We start from the raw sequence: 25,836 nt of genomic DNA, 5'->3' as shown, positions 1-25,836 counted from the left end.
CAACAACAAAAAAGCCCTACCAAGGTAAAATTATTGTGATGTCACTAAAATTGTTGTGAGAATCAGAATATCATCAGAGGGAGATTAGCCTCACAAAAAAATACACAGAGAGAGAGAGAGAGAGAGAGAGAGATTGATTAACATTTGAGAGTTAGAGATTACAAAAATGAACCAGCGAAAGAGATTAAAAGGAATAAGTGACGGGTAGCAAATAGGGACAACGTGGCATCCTGCATACAGAAAAAAGCCATTCAGGGAGGACAGGACTAAGTGACCAGCTGGCTCCAAACCTGGCGATGCACCCAGGAAATGAGGACTGGGACAACTGACCAGTGACTTTTTTCATCATGGAGATCACTGGTTACCTTGCTGAAAAAAAAATTCCTAGTGAAAATTGGAGAGGAAAAGACCTTATTAGGGCAGGCCTGGGATGGAGAACAAGGGGTACAGATAATTCTTCTGAGGAGTTTGCATAAAGGGGAACAGGAAAATGATCCATAATTGGATGGAGACTGTGAGGTCAAGAAACGATTTATGACGAGAGACACAATGGCTTATTTGTATAGTGATGGGCATAACCTAGTAAAGCATCATCATGAGAGAGATAAGGGAGAATCCCTAGGACAATGCCAGGTGAGAGGAGATGTGACAGAGGCTGTTGAGACAGGAGCTGTGGGGTTTGGCGACAGAGGTTAATGCTTCGTTAGGGGAATTTTCACATTTTTCATTTTCATAAAGAAAAATCAAAATTAAGCAAGAATTTACCCATTGCAAGATAATACGATCCTCAATCTTGCACTGAAAGACTTAAATTTAGTGTAGAAATTTAATGAGTAAAATAGCAAGAATTAGGAGCACATTAACACCGGTTTTTGGAACAAGTCCCCTTCTGGAAACTTCTAAAAGCCAGACTACACAGCACTCACAAGCACTGCAGACAAATACAGCAGATATTACGGACCTTGCTGATCCTCTCATGGCCTCCTGAGGCCAGGAAACAAACCACAGCAATGAGTTTTGCCCTCAACTTCTAATTAGTTACTAAGACACTTTTCATGATACACTCCCCACCCCCGCCCCTGTGAGCACTGGGGATTGAACCCAGGGCCTCTACGTTGAGCTACCACCCCAGCCCCTTTTTTGGAGGATTGTTTTCATTAAGACAGGGTCTTCCTGAGTATTTCAGGCTGCCCTTGAACTCACTTTGTAACCCAAACTGGCCTTGAACGCTCAGTGATCCTCCTGCCTCTACTTTCTGAATACAAGGACTACAAGTGTACAACCACATCCAACTCCCCACTCTTTTTTTTTTTCTTTTTCCAGTACTGGGGATGGAACTTTGGACCTTGTGCTTGCCAGGCTAACATGGTGCCACTAAGTTATATCCCTGGCCCAGGGATATATCCTCAATCTTTAAATTTTAATACAGGTTCTTGTTAAGTTGTCCAGGGGGGACTTGACCTCAGAATCCTCCTGTCTCAGCCTCCCTCAGGGCTAATATTACAAGCATGTGCTAGCTTTACCAATTTCTAGGAGATCTTTATACAATGGAAGAAATGGCCCTTTATCTATGAATTAGAATTTTCTCCCAGGTTGACCTTGCTTCTGGTGTATTTTGGGCCAGGAAATCCTTATTTTCTAAAGTCAAACTTATGATTCTTTTCTTATGATTCTGGCTTACGATTTTTTTATTCTGTTTTAAAAGGCCTTCCCACTACAAAGTATTTTATACCATTTATGTTGCTTTGGAAAAACACATGGAACTGGATAATTAAATGTCAGAAGTTTATTGCTCACAGTTTTGGAGGCTCAGACCACGATCAAGCGCTGCTCCATGTGTTGTGTAATGAGGGCTTGTTCACCACAGGACGACAGCTGCTGTGTCCTCACATGGCAGGGGAAGAAAGGAGGCAAATGCTGGGTCCTCAACACAGAAGTGTGGGACAGCAAAGGGGCCAGCTGCTCCCTCTACGCCTTGCATGAAGTGCGAATCACATCCTGAAGGCCTCACCTCTTAACACTGTCACCCTGGGGATTTCAATTTCAACACAAAGTTTTGGAGTTGGGGGAGGGAGGCAGAAAATTAGGACGTGGCTGGCTGGCTGGAAAAAAGAATGTCACCTGTCAATCACAAGGATCCCCATCTGGAAGGGAGACTGAACAATGGGATGTGGTCTGTCGGTCACCGCCAGGATTCACGGGCAGAGCAGCTCTGACAGATCGGTCTGGAACGATATGAAAGGCTGTAGCCATTGACTCCTCCCACACCATAATCTTGCTGCCCTGCTGTCCTCCTGTTTCTGCAGTGACAGGATCTCGTCTTGTCCTTTTCTTCACTCTTTTCTTCCTTTCCACGCTGTTACTTTTCCCCTTTTCTTTGAGTAAAAGCTGTATTTAACTGTTTACCAGTTATCCAGACAATTCTTTGGGCAGGACAGAAAGTGCCTGAAATCTTCAGATACAGCGCTGTCCAGAGGGAGTAGGGCAGGAACATTCACATCACGGCAGCATTTTTCCAGTCTCACTTTTCACGCCTACGTCTTTACTCTCTTTAGAATATACCATGGCACACTTCTCAGGTAACCCCAGCAACTGCAGCCTGGAGGACTCCACACGGGAGCAGCATTGCCCAGACTGTGCTGAGGCAAATGCCTCCAGCTCCTCAGTCCCCAGTTCCTCTTCTGGAAGTAAACAGCATTACCTGTTTAACAGGCTGGGCTCCAATTAAATGAGACAACTATGCGCCAGTGTCCTACACAAGGCACTCAGAGAAGAGGTGGTCAGATGCGACTGCCCCCTCCTGCTTCTTCTTTTCCCTTGATCTTTTGGCCTAAGTAATTTTCTGCCTACCTAAGGGTATAGCAAATATCACAGAGAAATCAAGTTGTCACTATTCTTCTTAAATCATGACAAACAGATTTGATTGATGCTAAAATTAGGTGTTGGGGCTATCTGTGGATTGATCTGACCACTCTCAGTCTAGTCCCATGTCATACAGAACGGGCTTGGAAGACATGAGAACAGGTTGATACTACAGATCCTCTGGGAAGGACTGGACAGCAAGTTCAGCCACATCAACCCTGTTGATCTGCAAACAGGTCACAGAAAGGTACTCACCCCCAGACTCATTCACAACTGAACACTTCATAAAGAGTTCCACTAAGATATCTGAGATATGTGCCATTCATCAGAATAATCTCTAAAATGAAGATTTTGAATGGCACATGGCCAACAATAGGGTGAGTATTTAAATAAACTATAGTTAAGGGGATCTATATGCATGTAAATAAGTATATGATTTACTATAAAAATATAAATAAACTATAACACAATGTGTGAAAAGATGGTATGTCCTCTGTCCACAAGTTAATGTATGAGGAATATGAATGTAAACTGATAAAGATGAGAAAATGTTAAACATTAAAATAAATGTAATAAATGTCAAAACAAAAATTATAGAAGGCTGTTTTTCTCCAATTCTTAAATTAATTTAGTTCTTTTCCTGGTTCCATCTGCTAGAGACAGGTAAGCATATAACTCTTGATCTTGTTTTATAAATTTAATGGAGGACAGAATAGGGAAATTGGAAGACACCTGGAAAACTAAAAATTACAGAAAATCCAAAATGCATGCTGCATTTAATCATTTCTTTTGCTCACTCTCCTTAATGTTTAGGGAAATTTTTGTTAACATTCCCATTTAAAAATGGCTTTATAAAATTATTAAAGTATTATATATGGAGGCTGAGGCAGCAGGATTGCAAGTTGAAAGTCAACCTGGGCAACTTAGTGAAAGCCCATCTCAAAATTTTCAAAAGGGCTGAGTACGTAGCTCAGCATCCCAGAGTTCAATCCCCAGTACCATAAGCAAAACAAAATGATTATATTAAGTATTGTAAGAAATTTGGAAATACGAGAAAGAATAAAGGAAAAAGTAAAACTTACCTCTGATCTATTAACCCAGATAAAATCACCCATGTTTGGTGCACTTTTAGAGTATTTCCCCTCAAATATTTAATGAAATATTCAGATGTACACACATGCCCTATGAATTGTGTGGCGTTAAAACTCCACACTCAGAATCCAATGGAAGGTATCCTAAGGCAGTAAGAGTAGTGGATGGCATAGGAAACATTCTTCACGGCTTGAGTCTACTATAAAGTAGAAGTCGGATCAGGTTTCATTGGAAGAGAAATCAAATTTGGAAACTCTTGAACAATTAGCTGTATTTTTCCAGAGAAAAGCTTGGAAATCTAAACTACAGAGGTTTCTCATAGTCCACGGGGCAGAGAAGACTGAGGCTAGAAAGTCCCTGAACTCCAAACATGTGAGAAGTGGTGAACCAAGGTGAGGGCCAAGGGCATCACAAGAAGGGGTACGGTGCCTTGGGAAAGACACTGAGGGACAGAGACCAGCTGGGCCACACTAGGACACAGCACAGGAAACTGAGGCCCGGCAATATCACAGGGGGACCATCAGGTCCCGACTGAACCAAGAGAACAGGCTAGAAGAAGCTAAGACACCCTCTACAAAGTTCTCCCCACCAGGGGTAGGGGCCCTCATGACAACTGGACCTTTTACCAGAAATAAAGAGGAATCTTCATCCTTGTAACATGAGTTTCAGGGAGAATAAATTTGTGACTTTTTAAGGTATATGTTCTGCATTTGAACACTTCACTAATGTGTCTTAAATTGGAATCATGACATACATTTTCATTACTGACTTGTTCCCCTTAAAATATTATGAATATTGCCCCACACCATTATCTGAAAGGCTATCACGTGTCCCTTAATTTGGAGGCTCCTTAGGCTGAGCAGAATTACTAAGGCAAAAATTACAGATGATCAATAAGCCTGTGTGACATTTTTCAGTCTCACAACCAGTTATTCAAATGCAAATTAGAAGAACAGTTAGATGCTTCTTTATCTGCCTAGCGAGTTGGCCAAATTTTTCAGTACGATAATGTTGCCAAGGGTTCAGGGAAGTGAGCAGTCAAATAGACTGCTGGCCAAGAGTGTAAATTTGAAGGACTTTTCTCTGAGCCATTTGGCAATATGTTCCCAAAGCCTTTAAAAGACCACTCATGAACCTCTGAGTATGCTCAACAAGAAACGTGTCCTGAATCACCCTCTGAATAATTAAGAGTTATCTACTGTCACATATATAAAATGTGCACGTTTCTGCATCACAGACGTTAGGATCCGCCATCTGCTAATTACTCAATACTGACGGGGGATAAAGGGCAAAGGATTGAGAGGCCACCTGATGGTCCTGTGGCTTTCTCCTTGCCAGGTACAGGCAGATAGGACAAACAGGTGACTCTTTGAAACCAAGACCAATCCCTAGGGTTTGACCCCAAAGCCTGAATTTGACAACTTGGACGCTCCGTGATCCCTGAAATGAACATATACACCATCACCCACAGGCTGCAACATACATTAAAACCTTTACTGGGCAAGAGGCTTAGGTCACTAGAGTCGGATCCCCCAGGCAGGACGTGGATGACACACTGCATAGCCCGGAAGGCCAGAGGTACCTGAGACGGACATGCTGGCTGGAAGAAACTCATCCTAATGTCACCCCCAGCATAAGCCACATGGCAGAGGGTTCCTTATCTGGCTTGCATGAGAAACTGGGCATTCCAGATGCCTAAGCAGCTCACCAAAAGCAAAAGAGGACAGAGAGGGCTCAATTCTGGGGCACTTGGATAGTGAAATAATCATCGGGGGAAAAATGCCTGTGTGACCCTTTTTGCAAAACATGACATTTTTATTTTAAAACAGAAGTGTCATTTGTAATGCAGGAACAAATTTGGTTCTATGCTAGAGGAAAAATCTTACCGTTTAAAAGCATTATACATCTTTTCAAACGTCAAAGGCTGGCGCATGCATATGGTGGCTCGTAGAGACAGAACTAATGCAGAGGGCGCATTCTCAGGCCAAAACTTCCCAGTTAGCGAAAGCCAACCAGCCACAGTATTTAGTACACATCTGAATCTGAAGCCGAGGACATCGGGGGCAGAGCTATCAAGGAAGGATTAACAAGGAATGAAAGTGCAGATGCACCTACTCTGAGGTTCTGACGTTTTCTGATAGCTTGGCAGGGTTTTTTATAGGCATTCATGGCAGAGTGAATTCAGTCTCACATCTTAAGAGATACTTCACTTTACTTACATCTCAAAACCACCATGAAGCACAAACTTGACTTCTCACTCACTGGAAAAAACACCCTAGGGCTCCGCTCCTACTCCCCACCAAAAGGTGTGAATTACCTAAAAGTGACACCTTTTTCGTTTGGCACATGTGTCTATTTCAAATCCTCAGCTTCCCAGCATCCAGAGAATCACAGGATCTGACTTTGTCCCCAAGGACTCACATAATTTGTATTTCCTGGAAGATAAGCACCAGCCAAGTTTTCACCTCCCTTCACTGTAGCCTCAAAGGTACTAGGGATCAATTTCACCAGCTCCCCCATCTCCCATCGCTCTCTTTACTCACAAACCAAAGGGGGCAGAACTACCTTCCTCATCCCTCTTGTGCCCTTCACATCCTGCCGATGCCTCCTGGTGGCACCTACACCTCCTGTGAACTCCCAGCCGACAGGACAAGCGCCTGTCATTTTCTCTCTGCCTGAAATAGCTACAGCAGAAGCATTCATCCGAGACAGCTTCCCTCAGCGCTGCTGAAGTTCTCAGCGCTGCAATCAAGCACCCATTTGCGTGACCCCTATGGCATAAATAATTTATGTAGCTAATTAAAATATATGGAGGATTTTTTCAAGATTTCTAAAATTAGATGTAACAATCAGCAATAAATGTCTGATCGTGGAAAAGCTTATTTACCCGGCTATTAGGCTTTGATGCTTTAAGGATTTAGGAAGGAGGGGCAACAAGTGGAAGAAATTACAGGAAGAACTTCAAATGGTACATCAAAAACACGTCTACCTCAACCTCCACGCCTCTAGTACTCGGAATTGAACCCACGGCCTTTTGCATGGAGTTACATTCCCAGCCCTTACCTTTTATTTTGACACAGGGTCTCACTAACTTGCTAAATGGCCCAGGCTGGGCTCAAATTTACCATCCTCCTGCCTTAGGCTCCCAGAGCACTGGGATTATAGGCATGTGCTACCACGCCCAGGTACACCCACCTCCTTAAAACTAGAGGTGCTCACAGATATGACGATTTTCTCCTATGGTTTTCTTTAAAACCACCCCTGGTTAACAAAGTAACGTGGAATTATGAGGACTCTAAGCTTCCCCAAGTGAAAAAGCAACTGTAATTAAATTCATACTCATGAGAAATAATGGTGTGAAGAGAACTGTACCAGAGTAAACAAAAACATCTTTTTCAAATACAGAGTTCGGAAAGATACATATTGTATCCCTCTCCTCTGTATGTAAGTCAGTGTTTCTCAGCCTCAACTCCATGCACATCTGGGACCAGATAACTTGCCACTGGTGGGGTGCTGCCCTGCAACATCCTGCCCTGCAGGATGATCAGGAGCATCCATGGCCTTGACCCACCTGATGCCCACCAGCAGATACCTCCAGTCACTGTCAAATGGCCTGGATGTGACGCCCACTGCTGTCAATGGTTTCTCACAGCTGAGACTCTCCTGGCATAGGAGCACCACCCAAAGAGGGCTTTCCTCAGTTGTCCCGCTGCAGGAGTGCCAAGACGACATCACTCGTGATCTTTCTGAGCAATGACTGACCTTCTCCTCTAAGCACTTCTTCCCATTCTCATACAGGCTTCGTCTTGACGGACAGGCAAATCTCACTGACAACTTCAGGGCCAGAAGGAATCTCAAGTGTTCCAAAACAAAGCTGAGACATTAAACGAATCCCTAGAACTCGGAAGAGGCTCTCCACTTTATTCCACAGTGATTTAAAGTCACTGGTTCCCAGAATCATCTTCCTAGCATGATGGTCAAAGACTGACTATAGGTCAAGTCACTGGATGCAGCGACCTCCTGCAAACCATTGAACTTCTGGTTCTCCAGTCTAAGGAGAGAAAATCAATCACTGAATCTGAACATTCTCATCTCTCCAATCTAGTTTCTATGAACCCTGCAAAGACCACAGCTACTTTTACTCCTAAAAGGGGGTTGTTATGGTTTGTGTCTAGATGTTCCTTAAAGCCTCGTGTGGTTACAGGTGAGGCTTTTTCAGAGGTGACTGGATGTACAGTGTGTGAGGCTGGGATGGATTCATGGTGTAATACTACGATCAAGGGCACTAGGATTAAGGATATGAGTGCCACCCACCCTAAGCAGCCTGGAGGATAAGAAATAAGTGATATAAAGACCTTTGGTTGCCCTGTGCTTGCTTTGCTACCTTCTGCCTGCCATGTTTCTCTGAGATGCCTGTCTGCCACGCCATCCTGCCAGGTAACAAGCTGTGAGCCAAATAAGCCTTTCCTCCTTTAACTATGAATGTCAGGCATTGTGTCTCAGCAAAGAGAAAAGTAACTAAGACAGGGGCACATTTAAAAATATACACATACTGTGTTCTACCATGTGGGTCAACCATAGTTCTAGTCACAGAAGAACACTAGTGTCAGTTACAGTCACTGTTTGCCAGTTCTGTAATACAATGTACCAAAAGATCAACTGAGTTTGAATCCTGGCAGTGCCCAGGACCCTCTGTGTGACCCTAGACATCTTCCTGAGCACCATGCCTTAATCTGTTAAATGGGGGTGAGAGCAGTAAATATTACACAAAATAGCAATGGCCCTGTATAACCCTTTCAGCCCAGAAGCAACACACATTTCAGGCTGCATTGCTAACTAGAACAATAACAGTCACTTTTATATAAATCATTCTCTGGATCCATGCCCAAGAAGCTGCATGCCAGTCTTTCTTAATGCATTTATCCACCAATAAAGTTGAGTATCCTATATGGAGCTACCGAGCACATGAAATGTGGCTAGCCCCAATCAAGACGTATGCCCTATGCGTAAAATGAACATTGAGTTGAAAGACTTAATATGAAAAGAATGTAAAATATTATAACTTGTAATATAGATCATATGTCAAAATTATAATATTTTGAATAAAGTTAAAGTCATTAAAATTAATGTCTTAAGTATTACTTTCAGCATGACTAGTGGGAAATTTTTAATTACATATGTGTCTTGCACTATATATAGTTCCATTGGATTATGCCAATATAATCCAGCCTCCTCCCATCCCCAATGTCATATTCAGTTCAGGTCAGGTCAAGAAAACCTTGCCGGGGATTTAGCTCAGCGGTTCGGTGTCCTGCCTTGCAAGCGCAAAGACCCGAGTTCAATCCCCAGTACCAAAAAAAAAAAGAAAACCTTTCAAGAAATCTCATCTACTTTCTGTTGTATTTAATGGTAGAAAACAAGCTTCGGAAGTCTCCTAAGCCCCAAGTTTGTATCTAAATTACAGAAAACTCTCACCAAGGGCAGGTAACTAGTAGGGATTTAGACACAAGACCCTTCTAGAATTTGACCTAATGTGACTCTCCAGGTCTTATTTTCAAATAGGCCAAGAAACAGCCAAGAAATGGAAAAGAAGTCGATCACCTGGTTTGAATTCCAGCTTCTTATTTCCCATTTGACCTTCAGCAAGTCATTTGACCTCTCTTCACCTCTAGCATCTAATTCATAAAATGATGATCATTAACAGGGCACAGCTCAGAGAGATGTGGTAAAGAGGGAGAAGGCACAGTGTCTAGTACATGATGACCACTCAAGAAACAATAGATAAAACCTTAATGGTCTTAAACTGGCAAGAGAAGAGCTCACAGAACTCAGGTTATTTTGGCTCAAATCACATAAAACCTATGCAGCATCACCAAAAACATAAAAGCAAAAGGAATTTTTAAAAAAACTGTGGTAAGAACATTAATTATGATGATAAGGAAATAGTACGCAACAGGGCAGCCCCCCTACGTTTCTGCCATCAAATGTTCTGCTCAGCAGAGTAACTGTGCTGCACTATGTTCCTGCCCCAATGTATCAAAATGTTCTGTTCAAGCAACACAACTGTTTGCGCTGCCAGATGTTTCTACCAAGTTTTCAAGAATGTTCTGTTAACTCTGCCCATCGGACTCAATGAGCATGTCTGCCCCATAGGTGGGCCCACCCCACTATCCCATAAATCTCTGGTTGCTTCTGTTTCTGTTAAGGGCTCAGGCTCCTCTGAGCCCGCCCACCGGCATAATAAATTTCCCTCCATCTCTCCAAGTGCCACTCAACTTCTCCTGCAGAGACCTTCGGGTGACCATAATACATGGCTATAATGCTGAGCTGTCACACTCAGCTATAACATTAAGACCTTCCTCCTATAAGATATTAATATATAGGTACAATGTTTCAAAACAGGTATCCAGAAACTTCTTTGACTAAAGAAATTGTGCCTGCTGACTAAGAATCCCCATTTCCCCCTTTTCAGAGTGTGGTTTGTTTGGCATTTTTTCATGTTGGATGGAGACCTGGGCCTTACATACACCTGCCACATGTTCTACCACTGAGTTATACCCCTGACCCCCAAAATTATATTTTAATAACCTACCTGGGTTCTACTTCATCAGCCAAAGGGTAACAGGGTGAGAAGTTTTGAGCAAAGAATGATCCGGATTCTCACTTTGAAAAGAAACCTCCAGGAAGAACTGGATTGTCAGTGCTAACCCGATCAATGGATTAACCCATTGATAAGTTCATAGCTGAATGGTCTATCAGGAGGCGGGGCCTATTTCGAGAAGTAGCTCACTAAAGTGTGACTTGGAAGGGTAGAACTTTTCTTCAGCTATTTCCCTCTTACTTTACTTCCTAGCTGCCGTGAGACAAGCAGCTCCCTCACACCAAGCCCTTTCACCTGGCACTGGAGCCTGTCTTGGACTGACACTGGGAGCCAAGACACACCTTTCTTCCTTCAAGTTGTGTATTTTGTCCCAGCAACTGAAAGATCTTGTTCTACTTGTTACATTAACTTGAATCAACTTGGCTACAGTACACAACTCTCTGTGCTGGGCCCTCTCAAGTATAAGCCACAGATGTTTCTAAAAGGAGTCATCTTCCCACATTCTCTGCTATCCTTTACCAAACAGAGATCTCATTATTATGTCAAGTCAGTAAACAGGATGACAGGGTCACAACAAGGAAGCAGCAACATCTCCCTTCAATATTTCAATAGTCATCTCTGAGTAATCAGGGGGATGACTCCAGCTCCGACATGATTACCAAACATCTGTGGATGTTCAAGTCTCTTCCATGAAATGGTACAGTACTTAAATAACTTTACTTATATACTTCTCTGGATTATAATCATCTGTACATTACTTACAATACCCAATACAGTACAAGTGCCATGCAAATAGTTGTTTAACAGTATTGTTTAATAATAACAAGGGGGAAAGACTCCACATATTTAGTAGAGGTGCAATTTTTAAATATTTTCAATCTGTAGTTGTTTCAATCCAAGGATAGAGAAGCCCATGGATACAAAAGGCTGACTGTATTGCACTGTCCTCTGGTCACACCCAAATTCAGCTGAAATTTGTCTGAGAGGACAGAGAAAAAGTACTAACCAGTACATCTGAGCACCTGTTGGGCCCATTTTAGACACCAGCCTGCCACTAGAATGCTGTGACAGGTGTGCCAACCCTCTTGGACCTGCTAATAAAGAACTTAAACTCAAAGACTGCCAACTAATGGTAAATCCTGCACCAAAGAAACTCTTTCTTTTCCATCCTTCCAACCCACTCCCCTCACTGAAAGTAAATGAGTAGACCAATCACCACAGCTTATAGGAATAAACATCACAAAATCACCTAGGGATACATCAAAGAGAAAGACTCTTAATGAAACTTATTTGGGGGTTAAGTTAAAATTCACAACAGTACCATGAAATTCAGTATGCCATAAAAATTTATGGTAGTCCTTAAAATTTTATTTTGAAAAGAAAATCCAACTGATAATAGTTAAGGAGAGACAGAAGTTCTATAAGCCTATAGTAAGAAAAATGTTATCAGAATAATTCAGTATTCCATCCCCTTTGGCTTTCTCTAAGAGGTTTTTCAGAAGTAAGCCTAAAATAAAAGCTATGTTTCAGGCCTTATTAATTTTCTTAGATTTCAATTTAGCTGCAAAATAATCCTTTATGGTCCCATCAACCAAAAAAGTTAACCTTTTAAATGGTCTTTTCTCTACAGATAAAGACAAGGTTGCTGAAATCGCCAGAGCTCGGCTGTCTCCAGTGAGGGCACGGAAAGGCCTAGGATCTGGCCATCTTGACTTTCTTACAGGACTCTGTGAGGAATGAGAGTTAGAAACTTTTTAGGGGAATGGGGTGGGTTCTCTCCCTCTGACTCTGTATCTGTGTGTCTGCCCTCACCTTCTCCCTCTCCCCCCTGTCCAAATGAAACTAGTTCATAGCTGGGCATGGTGGTGCATATTTATAATCCCAGCTACTCAGGAGGCTGAGGCAGGAAGATCACAAGTTTGAAACCAGCTTGGAAAACTCAGCAAGACCTTGCCCCCTGTACCTCAGAAGAGAAAGAACTCAACAGGTCCACACAGGGCTAAGTGGATAGTTACCTGACCATTATGGTCCTCAAGCCCCCGAAGTTCCCTGCAGAGACAAAGAGCTACCGCCTACACTACATGCGGAGAAGAAGGACTGAACAGATGGAAAAGTTTACTTTGACCCCATCTGGGAGATAGATTGTAACCCCGGGGAACCACTGCCCCACCTGCTATAGCATCTCAGCTTCTCACTGCCTGCTAAATAGATGCAAAAACATCTCTGGCCACTTCTGAGTGTTTTGAGGTGAGATATCCCGAGGTCAAGTTCTGGGCAGAGCCTCCCACAGCAGGGCCCAGCCCAAGTCTATCCCTGTAAGGACCAAGCCTACAGCCCCATTTACAGAGACACAGGCCTGTGGCCCAAAAGGGACTCCCCCAAGGACAAGCACAATTCCATGGCAAGGAAAGCAAAGGGCCAAGAATGTCCTCTACAGTAGGAAATCTGTGTCAACCTCTGATGCTATGGGGTTGTGACCAGACTATCACCCTCTGCTGGTAAGAGTGCGGATCTTATGTCCTGGCAGGTCACAGGGGTGGAGCTGAAGGCATGAAAAACATTTCTCAAGCTGCTATGTGAAAGCTTCTCTGGGTTACACAAAAAGCATAAGGCACTTTATAGCGGAGACGGCTCTCTCGCCTAGCCCATGCCTTTCTTTTTCCTTTTAGCACCACCTCCCCTGCCCAGGTTTCAGCGCAGCATCTAGCTACCACCAAAAGGGGTGCTGCCCATTTCCACTAAGAGCTGCAACCACATGGCCACGTGGTTCTTACAAATGGTTCCTGAGCAAAAGAAAAACATTCAAACTCTGCCTCATTAAAAACAGGAGCACAACTCCTCTTTCTTCCCCTCTTCCTCCAGCTCAGAAAAGGTAACAACGAGGTAGCCAGGTTCAGCCCAGAATAGAAGCCCAGAAGAGTGCTGATAATCAGTGAAGGACCAGGAAGCACTGGGCAGTCAAACCTGGACCTTCTAGGAGAGAAGAACACATCTGTGTCATGCTCAGACTCTGGGTTTCTTTATCACAGAATCTAAGCCAGAGCTGAACTAATTCTTCTGGTCTGAGTTTTAGATCCCATCCAAATCCCCCAAATAATTTTTTCTAAATCAATGAGAGTGTACTCTAAATATCATCTGCCCCGGATGGGACATTTTCATAGGAAGATGATGATAGAAACTGGATGCTGATGGCCCCATTCCCAGCTTCCAAGCCCTGCTTCTTGGAGACAATGACCAGCTCTAGCCTCTCTCCTCCAAGAGGAGCACTGGCCTAGGTCAACCTCAAAGCCTAAGCATTTTTCAGAGGGGCAGTGACACCAGCTATCAAAGAATGTGATGGTCAAACCCGCAGCCCCACAACAAAGAGAAGCAGTTCTCAAGTGCCACAGAGCCTATGCTAAGTTGCTGGTACAACTAGAGATATCTGCAGCCACCTTCCTTCAAACAAAAAGAAACAGCAGAATTAGCAGTGGTCATTAGCAATAAGGTTTACTGTGCACTTACTGTTATTTTCTAGGTATTTGTCAAGTGCTTCACATGTACACAGGAATATGCCTGGGGCCAGAAATACTTCAAATTTTGGAGCTTTTACATTTGCGAGTATTTGCATATACGTGGGATATTCCAAGACTGGTAGCCAAGTCCATGAAATTCATTTCAGTTTGCTATAAACTTTGTCTGAAAGTAACTTTATACAATATATTTTTCAGTGCACCTGCATTTTGCTTGTGACTGGTTACATACGGTTGGTGTGGAATTTTCCACTGTGGCATCCTGTCAACATTCAAAAAGTTTCAGATTTTGGAGCATTTTCAATTTTAGATCTGCAGATTAGGGATATTCAACTTGCAATGGATATTTTAAAAATTTTACTTGTATTAATTTTAGATTACTGAAAAGTTGTGAAAAAACTGTACAGAGAGTTCCTATATACCCTTCACCCAACTTCTCTTCAGGTTAATATCCTACATAAAAGTAGTACCAAAACCAGGAAATTCACATTGACAAAATACTATTACCTAACTCTACCAATCCTGTTTGAATTTCACCCAATTTTCTCACTAAATTGTTTTCTTTTTTCAACTTCAGGATCAAAGGAAGACCTCATGTTGCCTATAGTTATTATATCTTCTTTATCTCCTCTAATCAGTGATATTTTTGAAACTCCAGGTCAGTTATTTTCAAAGCATCCCTACTATTTCCAAGATTAAAGTTACAGGTACTTCCAGCAAGAATACCACTGAGGCAATGTTTTACCTCTCAAGCATAGTTCGTGTGTATGTCACCTCGTTACTGGCCGTTAACCTTGACTTCTTGGTGCTTGTGCTATCTGCCATTTTTTCCCCACTAAGCTTATTGGTATGTTTAAAGCAAACAATACAGTTACATTCATCACTGGGATCCTGTACCTTTACATGACAGGTCTTGGTTCTCATTTTTTCCCATGCCCCTGCCCTCCCTTCACCCACTTCGCCCTTCCCTATTTACGAAGACTTTGTTTCCATTTCTTCCTTTTTTCACATTTTTTTCTTTTCCTTTATTTCCTTTCCCCTCCCCTTCCCACTTCTCCTTTAGCCATTTTCTTCCTATTTCACACTTTGAATTATACCACTTGAACCTTATTTACACTTTTAGTTTTTCACACCAGAGAAACTATTCGGTACTTACTCAAGTGCGTCTTATTTTACTTAGGAGTACAGCCTCATGTGAATCCATTTAGCTACACGTTTCCAGTTTCTCATTCTTTATGGCTGCGTAGTACTCCACAATTTATGGAAAAACCACATCTTCTTCATCCAGTCTCCAGTTCATGGGCATTTGGGTTATTTCCAAGTTTTAGCTATTACACACTGTGCCATTTTCTTTTTCTATGTAAGTATCCTATGCTATTCTGAGACTATGAAAAGACTGTCTTATCAGACTTTTTCACCCACTAATCTTAGTATGTACTGAAGGCGCTGACCTGCAGCAGTCATTGCCACAGTGTTGCCTGTTTATTTTCTACCTCCATTACTCCTTCCTCATTTATTACTAGAGCCGTTCTCCAAAGAAAAGCTGTTCCTGGACCAGGGATTTGGCTCAGTGATTCTGCCACCTGCCTTGCAAGCACAAGGGCATGAGTTTAATCCCCAGTACCAAAAAGAGCTGTTTGTCCTACATCCTCCCATTTATCCGTTTATTCAAATATTCATAAGAGCATTATTTAATTCTAAGAGTTATAACCCAATCCTAGCAACACAATGATTTTTTTTTTTTTTTTTTTTTTTTTTGGTACCGGGCATTGAACTCAGGGCCTTGCACTTGCAAGACAGGCAGCAGAACCACTGAGCTAAATCCCCGGCCAACACAATGAACTCTTAATCCGATAATAATTCTGATACTACTGCCATTGTACTATTGGGAAATAAAGGAGACTTTAACCCCTGCCTAAAGTCACTCGGTTGGTCAGCGGCAGAGATGCAAAGCCAGTTTGACAGACTTACAAGTTCTCAAATAGCAAAGGGTCAAGCCTATAGGGTAAATAAAGTGCTGTGATCAATTAGCAAAAGAGCAGAATGTGATCCACCAACTCAACAGGCCCGTATTATGATACAAGGAAACCAAATATCTGAAGCTCTTTGTTTTAACCAGCAGAACTGCTTTAAAATTACTTGCTGCCTTCCCATAAGCACCATTAAAGGCAGCACTCCCAGCCCCACAGCAGACGTAGGCCAGCCACGCCTACCACCGAGAGCGCTCTGCAAGGACGGGGCGGTGCCATGCCGCAGAGCGCTGAGTGCCAACAGCAATAAAAGGCATTAGTGATCTCAGTGGAGCTTACAAAATTAGGCTACTTCAGGGGTTATTCAACTTAATAAGTCTTCATCTTCCCAACTCCTAAATCTGCTTTCCTCTGCAATTTATTGGGACTGTTTAAATGGCAGGGGCTTTAACTTGGTGCGTCTGCTCAGAGGGAGGGATGCAGACTTTAATTTAAACACAAGCAACACTTTCTCCGAGGGAGCAACTCACTTTTGCGTTCTCACAGTCACACCCCGATTTCCCTTCTGGTTTTCAACATCACTGCCAAAATTCATAATCGTAATTATTATTTTAATTTAATAGGTGCTCAGCATCTGAGGTGCCATTCTGAGAGCTTCAAGACCTATCTCATGCTTGCACTTTAATTGAATGGACATGAGATTGCAGTTTCTTTAAAAATAAGCCATGCATATTATTTTGTGCAAGGTATTTTGGACTCCTCCCTGAAGATGAACTTTTATAACAGAATTCATCACCTGCCAAGGCAGAACAAATGCCAACCCTTCCCAAGAGTCGGCAAGACTGCCTTCACACAGCTCTTTGTGCTTGCTATCAATAATACAGTGCTTTATGCAGAAAACAACTTTTATTTTAAGCTGAAAGAAAACAGTCGATGCAACTGTAAATTGACTCATATTTCACATTCTCCCACCTTCGTGCAGATGTCCGGTCATGCGTGTTGCCAGTTATATAATTTGAAATGACTAATGAATTGATTTTCTCTCATGCATATCCCACTCGGAAAATGAGGCTTCTTGCTCTTATAGGAGACATAAAGGCCAGCAATCCCCACTAAATACCAGCACATGTCTAAATGGCCAGTGCCGAACAAACCCTCGAAGCCCGGCTGAGGCTGTCGGCTCAGCTGCTACCCACGCTGCCTCGTTTGACAGACAGAAAGTGTCTTCCTGTAAAAAAATTCTCTTTGAGGGGCACAGGATCGGGCAGGCCCTCCACAGACCACCCAAACGGGGGTGGGGGGACAGCTCCCTCCACCCTGAGAGGATCTGGAAGCTTACGACTATGAGGAGACTGACAGGAGCAACAAAAATTTCTAAGATGCTAAGTGCCAAGCACTGCTCAAAGCAGCACATGTACTTTCCTATCAGTCCCCAAATGGGCCAGGTATGGGGCACAACCTATAATCCCAGCACTCTGAGAGGACGGCAAGATCAAGGCCAGCCTGGGCAACTTAGCAAGACCCTGTCTCAATATTTAATAAAGGGATAGTGATGTGGCTCGATACAAAGGCTCTGGATTCATCCTTAAGCCCGTAAACAAACAAACAACTTACGAAGTGACTTGCTCAGTGTCACACAGCTCATAGACGGTGAAGCCAGAGCTGAATCCTGCAGACAGGTAAAAGGCCTCAAATGCTCAGGTGGGCCCCTGCCGATGCTCCTCCGCTCAGCTCTTCCCAAGGCCCCTGGCAGACTTCATTCCCACACCTCTAGGCTTTGCCAGAGTCACAGTCCTGTATGCAATCCCCCATTCTCCTAGGGAAAAAAGTGTTCACAGAGAGGTCTTCTTATCCAACCCCATATAAAATCCCTTCCTGAAAGCCTGGAAAGAATTCAAATGCATACGTTAAAAATTCTGGCTGACTTTCCTTCTTTACTGTCTCCACACTTACTTCTTTCATCTCAAACAGGAATTGCAAGGGTTGTTATCCTTCTAATACACATTGATCAGGCATCTGCTCTGTGCCTGCAGACAAAGCCAGTCTGCTCTAATGAAGTTTTGTGTTCTGGAGTGAGATAAAGGCCAAGAGCAAATGAAAACAATACAACATCAGGCAATACTACTGAACGATGAAGCAAGGCAGGGATGGAGAAGATGGGGAAACAATGCAAGAATGGTCAGAGGAGTCCCGAGAAGAAAGCCAGGCAATGGAACCTAGAACACCTAAATCCGGAAGGGTAGTGCGAGAAATGAGGTCAGAGGCATACACCTGGTTACATAAGGGCTGCAGGCCATGGACGAGATTTGGATTTTAGTTCAGGTACAGTGGAAACCCAAGGATGCTTCTTAACAGCTCCATGATCTGATGTAACCATTAAACAATTCCCACTGGATGAATACAGGGTGAGGCCAACAGCAGAGGCAGGGACAACAGAAAGGCAAAATGACTGATGTGAAAGGGAACCATCAATGGTGGCTCCAGGAAATCAGGAGCCATTGAGGATGACCACAGAAGAATAAGAAACCCTCTCAGGATGGGAAAATATTCAAGCATTCCAATCTAGATGCTGGTCTATAACATAATGATGCACGAGTTACTTCTTTCTTTGCGTAAAGAATAGAGGCTTGGGGTCTGGTTTACACAGCATGAAGAACGTGCCACAGTTCACATTTCCACCCTGATTTTGTTAACTGAGCTACTGTGTAGATCCCGTAAGAATAGAGGCTTGGGGTCTGGTTTACACAGCATGAAGAACATGCCACAGTTCACATTTCCACCCTGATTTTGTTAACTGAGCTACTGTGTTGATCCCAAGTCTCACCCAGGAGAAAGAGTAACATGGTCCCTTGTACTTTGCTGAGACTATGATCACTCAATTTTTCTCTCGCCATGCCCACAGGTTTGTCAGGAGACGGGAGGAATGAAGAAGGGAGGGGAGGAAAAGGGCAGATATTTCACAGGGAGGTCGCCCCGTCCCAGCCGGGGGCAACATAAGGAGAGCTGGTGGCCAGTGAAAGCGAGGGGATGCCGAGGAGTTATCAGATGTCACATTTGGAGACTGCAGCCCCAGAATGAAGCCAGTTGCCTTAGCAACAGTATCTCTATCCAAGGTGATAAATTACCCTGCTGTCTAACAAATTCAGTTCATTTCTTAAACAATCAGTGTTCTGGAAATAATATGAGAACAAGCAAATGCCAACCAGTGAACAGAGAGGACAAATCAATCATGAGATCTGCTCTAAAACCTACAGCTGGAAAGCGCTGGAGACTCGGGCTGTGGACAGGAAAGGAGGATTCAAAAATGGCCAAAGTACTTAAAACTTCAAATTAGACAAAAGAGAGTAATAGGAAAACATTTTAAAATTCTGTGTCTCTTTCTGACCATTCTAATAAATCCATTACATTATTCTATATCATTCTCATTTTACGCTACTTTGTAGAACTCAACATTTCTTAACAATTTGATTTATGCTCCTGCCTGTTCTGCTAGACTTTAAGCTTTTCAACTTCAAAGGCTTTCTCTGCCTCACTACCTCGAGAACTGGAATGCAACCAAGAACATTATGGACTCACAACCGCATTTATCAAATGAATAAATTATTCTCTCTTCTAGAGTTCTAAAAACTATTAGTCAAGCGATATATACATATACACACATATATATATATATATACACATATATATCCCACGCCTAATAGAGACAGAAGTATTTTTCAGCAAAAATAGGACAAAGTCAAGAATGATCACAACCACCACTGCTATTAAAAGTTTTTTTTTTTTTACCCTTCTCGAAGAAGGGACAGGGCACCCTGGAGCAGTCTGGGCCCCGTATTTTCACACCCAACATGCACAGCAAGCTTTCAGCTCTGCCCCTCACTGTAGCTGCTACACGTTTAGACCAGGACGCTCCCTCCTGCATGCTGCCCCCCCACCAGCTAGAGCACGGGTCCTGTTAAAGACTCACTTTGTGTTCTTTTAAAAACAAAGTAATTTGAACACAACCATTAGAAGAAAGCTGATATAAAACAAAAATGAAGAGACAAAATGAACACTCCTTGCAACATATAAGATGACATACCTGGAAAACCCAAAAAATCAAAAGATAAACAACAGTAACTAAATATATTTAGATTTGTGGAAATAAATTCAACTCACAGAAAATAATAGCCTCCTTATTTACAAGTCACCCAATCAAGTAGAAAATGTAATGAGAAAAGTCTCATTTTCAAAAGCAACACAAAGGATAAAATGCCTAGCAATTAAAGGAGCATGCAGGATCCTTAAGCTTGAAAATGCTCTTCAGGGACACAAAAGCCACCCGAAGCTAAGAAATGTCTAGCTATGCCTCTATTTTTAGAAAAAAAAAATGTCACTCAGATGTCAATTCTTCAGTAATGCATAAATTTAATGCAATCTATAAAGTGACAAGAGTATCATAGCAGCCAGTGTTTGTAAGAAGCTGACTGTAAAGTTCTCTTGGAAAAACCACTGCCCAGGAATAGCTCAGGTCAGGGAGGGCTTCCAGCCTTGCCAGATAGGAAAGCCAGGTATCTAAAGTGACAATATGTGTAACACTGTATCTGCAGCATAGGAACAGAATGACTCAATAAGAAAGAGCAGAGACTAGAGAGAGATCTAAACACTTAATTCGGTGCACAATTTAGAGGGCTGCTCCAGTGTGAATCTGGAACGTGCCCCAAAGGCCCATGGCTGAAGGCTTGGTCTTCAGGGTGGCACTCCTGGGAGGCTGTGAAACCATTTAGAGGTGGGCCATCTTGTAGGTGTTAGGTCACTGGGGGCACGGCTGCTGGAAGGGGATCAAGGGACCCGAGGCTCTTTCGCATCCAGACCATGAGGCGAATGCCTATCCTCCCCCACACGCCGTGGTCCCTCCACAAAGCGTCGCCCTCACTTCCCCAGTCACCAGAAGCATCAAAGCAGTGAGTCTACCAGGTCAGGGGCCCATGATGGGTCCTCCACAACTGTGAGCCACAATAAACCTTTCCTAAGTTGATTATCTCCAATATCTCTTAACGGAAAGCTGACTTTTGCACGGTATTTTCACATTGGTGGGGAAAAGTTGGGCTGGTCAATTCATGATGTGGGCAAACCATAAAGACATAAATGGATGCCCTCTCACTCCTTGAACCAGATAAATACCCAAAACAAGAATTCAAATATACAAATGCAATCATAATGATGGAAATAGCTGGCTTGTAAAATTACATAAATATATAAATTTACTAAAATTGGTGGGAGTGTTCAACTCAGTTTAGGACATGTACGTGGAATGCATGAGGTCCTGGATTACTAGTACGAAGAAAGAAAGGAGAGAGGGGAGAGGGGAGAAAAGAGAAGAGGGGAGCGGGAGAAGAACTACTAAACCTCACTGAGCTGCAAACTTAAAAGAGTGAATCATATGGAAAGTAATGTACTTCAATAAACTTTTAAAAAGGAAACCAAAACAGTATTGAAAACATGGTTGATTTTTAAAACCCTAATCCCAAAGAGGAAAAACTTTCATATACAAAACTCCAAACTCTAAAGAAAATATTGGTGATTGAACAATGGAAGATGTAAGGTGAAGTCAGACATGTTAGCAGACAGCAGAGCAGGGATCCTCCAGCTGCGAGGGTCGGGAGGGCTGGGAAGGACAAGGGTCGAACACTGAGTCAGGGCAAAGGGTCTTAAGCCCCTCCCCTCATGGGACAAAGGTACCCAGGGAAAGACAGGGACCTTTGATACAGAGGCCAGGACCAGCACCGAGCACCGCACATGTAAGACCTCAACCAGCCCCAGCCCTGGGCAGTGAAGGCTCCCAGACGGTGCCCCAAGGCCAATGTGAGGTGCAGCTCACCCCTAGCGACTGCCAGGGAAAGCGGCTATGAGACTGCCTGTGGCGGAGGATAAGGTCACACAGATTCCTGCCCCGGAGCAGAGTCCTCAAAGAAAAGAACCTTGAACTCGGTCATGGTTTGTTCCCAATGTGCCAGGAAAAAGACAGGTCCTAAAAGCATTGCTAGGGAGCCTGTCCAAGTGGAAGCCATAGGCTATAACAGGTACCTAGCAATGTGCATACTATGCTATTGCTGGTATTTTCAAAACACTTAAAAAAAAAAAAAAGTACACAAGCATACAAAGAAATGGGCGGTGGGGGGAGGGGGGGTTGCTGGTACAAACCTATAATCCCAGCGCTCTGGGAAGCTGAGGCAGGAGGATCATAAGTTCCAGACAAGACTTAGTGACTTAGAGATTCCATCGCAAAAATAAAAAATAAGGACTAGAAATGTAGCTCAGTACCCTGGGTCAGTCCTCAGTATTGATCAATCAATCGATCAAACCAGTAATGACAAAAAAAAAAAAAACACCACAGAAACAAATGCATGATACAGATGCCGACCAACACATGCAGGAAGCCAGAGCAGGGACAGGGGACAGTCATGAGTGGCCTCCACCAGCCTTGCCTCTACAGATGTCTATGGACCTCCGAAAGCTCCTCTCCTGTTTAATTAATAACTCAAAGCTTTGTTTTTTTAATCACCTGGCCAGGTGATAACTGAAAATTCAGTGCCTGGGTAAGTTCCCAGGCAGTGCTACAGGGCACACGCCTACCACATCCAAATTCTAGTTCATGCATTAACTCCATCAATATATTCCAAACAGGGTTTCAGACCGTCACACCGCAAAAGTCGGTTTACAAATTCTTTAGGCTCTCTTACATGAAAGGAGCTATGTAATTAGGAAATACTACTGCTGTGACTTATGCACCCAGACGTTAGCAAACGCTCCATAAGATGCTTTACTGCAGTAATTTCCTGTCAGCGAGAAATCCTCCCTCACCTTCTCAACTCCTGAATGTTAAACTGATAAATGTTTATTTCAGAGGTGCACTGGAACAGTTGCACAACCAGAGAAATGAAAAAAGAAATTATTTTCCCAATACCATGTCAGAAAGACAGCTATTTTTATGTGAGAGATAAAAATTTGCACTAAAATAAGGCAAGTTTTCTTTCTTCCAAAATGTAGGGCAGAAGTTATTGTTTACGCTTGTGAATCTTATTTCATCCCTACTAAACCATCCATGCCTATCATACTCTATCAGATTTACATCTAAATCTCTCCAATATAAGGAATGAGAACTATATAAGAAATCACTCTAAAATAAAAAATCTGTTTTTGTATGTGTGCACCTATTTTTATATTTTATCCTTGCACTGGAGAGAATAATATCAAAGGACGAGAGTAGCTAGAGGGAAAATAATCTTCAAAAATAAATTCTGTTTTCTTCACTGAGACATCAAGCTGAGGTTTAAAGACACCAAGTTGGTGACCCAGCCTGACACCCTCACTTCACAGATGGGGACAAAAGCCAAATGGCTGCCCAAAAGTCACTCCATAGCTTACTGTCCGAAGGTGGACTCACTCAGGCCCACTCATGGGTCTCCACCCAGCCTTGTGGCCTACACGATTATTCATTTATTTATTGGCTCATGCACAGCAGGGTGATTCTTCTCTTTAAACTGGCACATACAACAAGGTGTTTAATATACATCAAGGCTACAAAAATTAATAGTGCTGTTGCCTTTCACAGCAGCTACAACCTGGGTGTTACACACAACGAGGAAGCTGTGCCCTCTGTCAAGAGTATTATTCTTGCCCTGTCTAGAAACAGAGGCAAAATGGGACGAGGGAGGGGACCAGGAGCAGATACCTATGGCTTCGTGTGTGCTTGGCTAGGAGGGAGGGCTTCAGGGTGAAACCTCCCAGGTCCCTGTCCCAGCACAGCTGGCTCCTATGGGCAGGAGTCTGAGCAGGTGCCTTGGCCCCCCTCTGCCTGCATCCTTATCAGCTGAATGGGAACGAAATTTACTCAACAGTACAGAGTCAAGAAGACCAGTTGGCATTCAGTAATTCTGTGCTTTTTCTGGGTATGCAGATACATGTTGAATTTGACTCTCCAAGCCATGAATCATGACAAAACAAGGATACACTGACACATGCTCTGGGCCCTGTCCCCATCCAAGGCTTAAACAAGCCTGAGCCAGTCTTGGCAAAGTATGGTCCTGTCTGCCAACCTACCCTCAAAGCCTCTCATATCTTAGGGCAAAGGTTAGAGAAGGTGAGAGCTCCCCAGAGCTATGTAAAAGACAGACCTTTCGGCTCTGCCTGACAAACTAGCACCACAGGACCAGTTACCCCAAAGGGAGGGCTACCCCACTGTGGACTGCACCGGTCTGTGTTGAAAATCAAGCCCAAGAGCTTGAACCAAAAGTGATGGTGCTCTGTGCTCAATCATGAACACAAGATAGAAGCAGCTAGAAGACTCATCTTCAAATGCTGTGGCACAGGAAAACTTCAAATGGGTCTCGACTGAGTCAAGTGATGTTATCCCCAAACTTCAAGACTATCAGAACCTCAGCATGTGACCTTATTTGGGAATAGCATCTTTGCAGACATATTAAAATGGGTTCATTTTTACAGGATTGAAGTGCTCATGCGTGGGTCTTAAATCCAGTAACTGATGTTCTTATGAGAAAAGAGCCAAGCTAGGTGTGGCGGTGCATCCCTGTAAGCCAGCACGGCAGGAGGCTGAGCCCAGAAGATCCCAACTTTGAGTCCAGCCTGGGCAACTCGGTAAGACCTACCTAGCCTCAAAACAAAACAAAACAAAACAAAAAGACTGAACAAGGGCTGGGGATTAGCTCAGTATGTCATGGGTTCAATCCCCACTACAACCAAGCAATCAACTGGTCAATGAGACACTCAGGAAGAATGCCATGAGACAAAGGAGCCAGCAACTGGAGTGAGACATCTGAACAGCAAAGGAGCACATCCTCCTCAGAGTTTTTAGAAGGTACCAACCTTGCCAACACCTTGGTTTCGGACTTCTAGGCTGCAGGACTATGAGAGAATAAATCTCTGTGGTTTTAAGCCATCCAGTTCATGGCCCAGAAAACTCATATGGGATCAAGATCAGGGAAGGGGTCTGGGACTGTTTAGGCCACCTTAATACTCAGAAGGCACAAAATGGCTGACTGAGGCGAAGAAAGAGGGCCCCAGTTTCTTTGTCATTCTCCTCATGAGGGGTAGGGTCTTGATCCCCTCCCCCTGAACCTGGGCAGGTTCTGACTTCCATAAGCCATAACATGTAGCAGAAGCAACAGTGGCAGTTTCCAGTCCTAGGTTTTAAGAAACTAGCAATTCTGTACTTTGTGTCCCCAGAACATTGGCTCCTGGATTCCTGAGCTGTCATGTAAGAAATCTGAAGCCACCACACACACTACAGAGGGCCTGACAGTAATAGAGACAAGGAGCCAACCCCATGAATGCCACAGAAGCCTCAGACATCTTGGAGAGACGAGGACTCCTTTCACTCCTAAACAAACAGAAGCTAAGAAAAACAAGCAAGTGCTGTCATCTTAAGCTGTCAAGTTTGGGGATAGTTTCTTTCGTAGCAACAGATAACCAGGACAGCTTACTCTGCTCAACCACTAACACAAATGTAGAAGCAAAAGATGTTATACCTTTAGAAGGAAGTTTAGAGAAAATTCAGATCAAAGCAATAGGAAATGATTACTGTCCTAGGCAGGGTGACAGAGAGATGGCTGGTTATAGAAACTATTGTATTTAGCCTGCAATTTTATAAAGCCCAGGCTTCTAATCAAAGTAGGAGAGAGAGTAATCACCAGAATATCTGAAAGCAGAACAAGACGACTGAGTTTTAAACAAGGAAGAATCTGTTCTACACTGAAATGCTAGAAGGAGCCACTGGAGAGAGGGAAAAAAAAAAAAAAAA

General features: G+C 43.2%; 1 protein-coding gene and 1 long non-coding RNA gene across 2 annotated transcripts in view; both read right to left on the bottom strand.

Annotated features, from left to right (window-relative positions):
* LOC117283612 overlaps positions 1-11,015 on the bottom strand; it is a 17,613-nt gene extending 6,598 nt beyond the window's left edge. The window contains exon 1 of the long non-coding RNA XR_004514637.1: positions 10,547-11,015. This is a non-coding gene — a long non-coding RNA (uncharacterized LOC117283612). The remainder of the gene's footprint in view (positions 1-10,546) is intronic.
* Positions 1-25,836, bottom strand: part of Osbpl10 (oxysterol binding protein like 10) — a 192,123-nt gene that overhangs the window by 91,121 nt on the left and 75,166 nt on the right. The window lies entirely within an intron of this gene.

Source organism: Fukomys damarensis, unplaced genomic scaffold (assembly GCF_012274545.1).
Source record: "Fukomys damarensis isolate Sample0158 unplaced genomic scaffold, DMR_v1.0_HiC HiC_scaffold_28, whole genome shotgun sequence".
Taxonomy (NCBI): Eukaryota; Metazoa; Chordata; class Mammalia; order Rodentia; family Bathyergidae; genus Fukomys; species Fukomys damarensis.
This window is presented reverse-complemented; position numbering and strand designations above follow the sequence as displayed.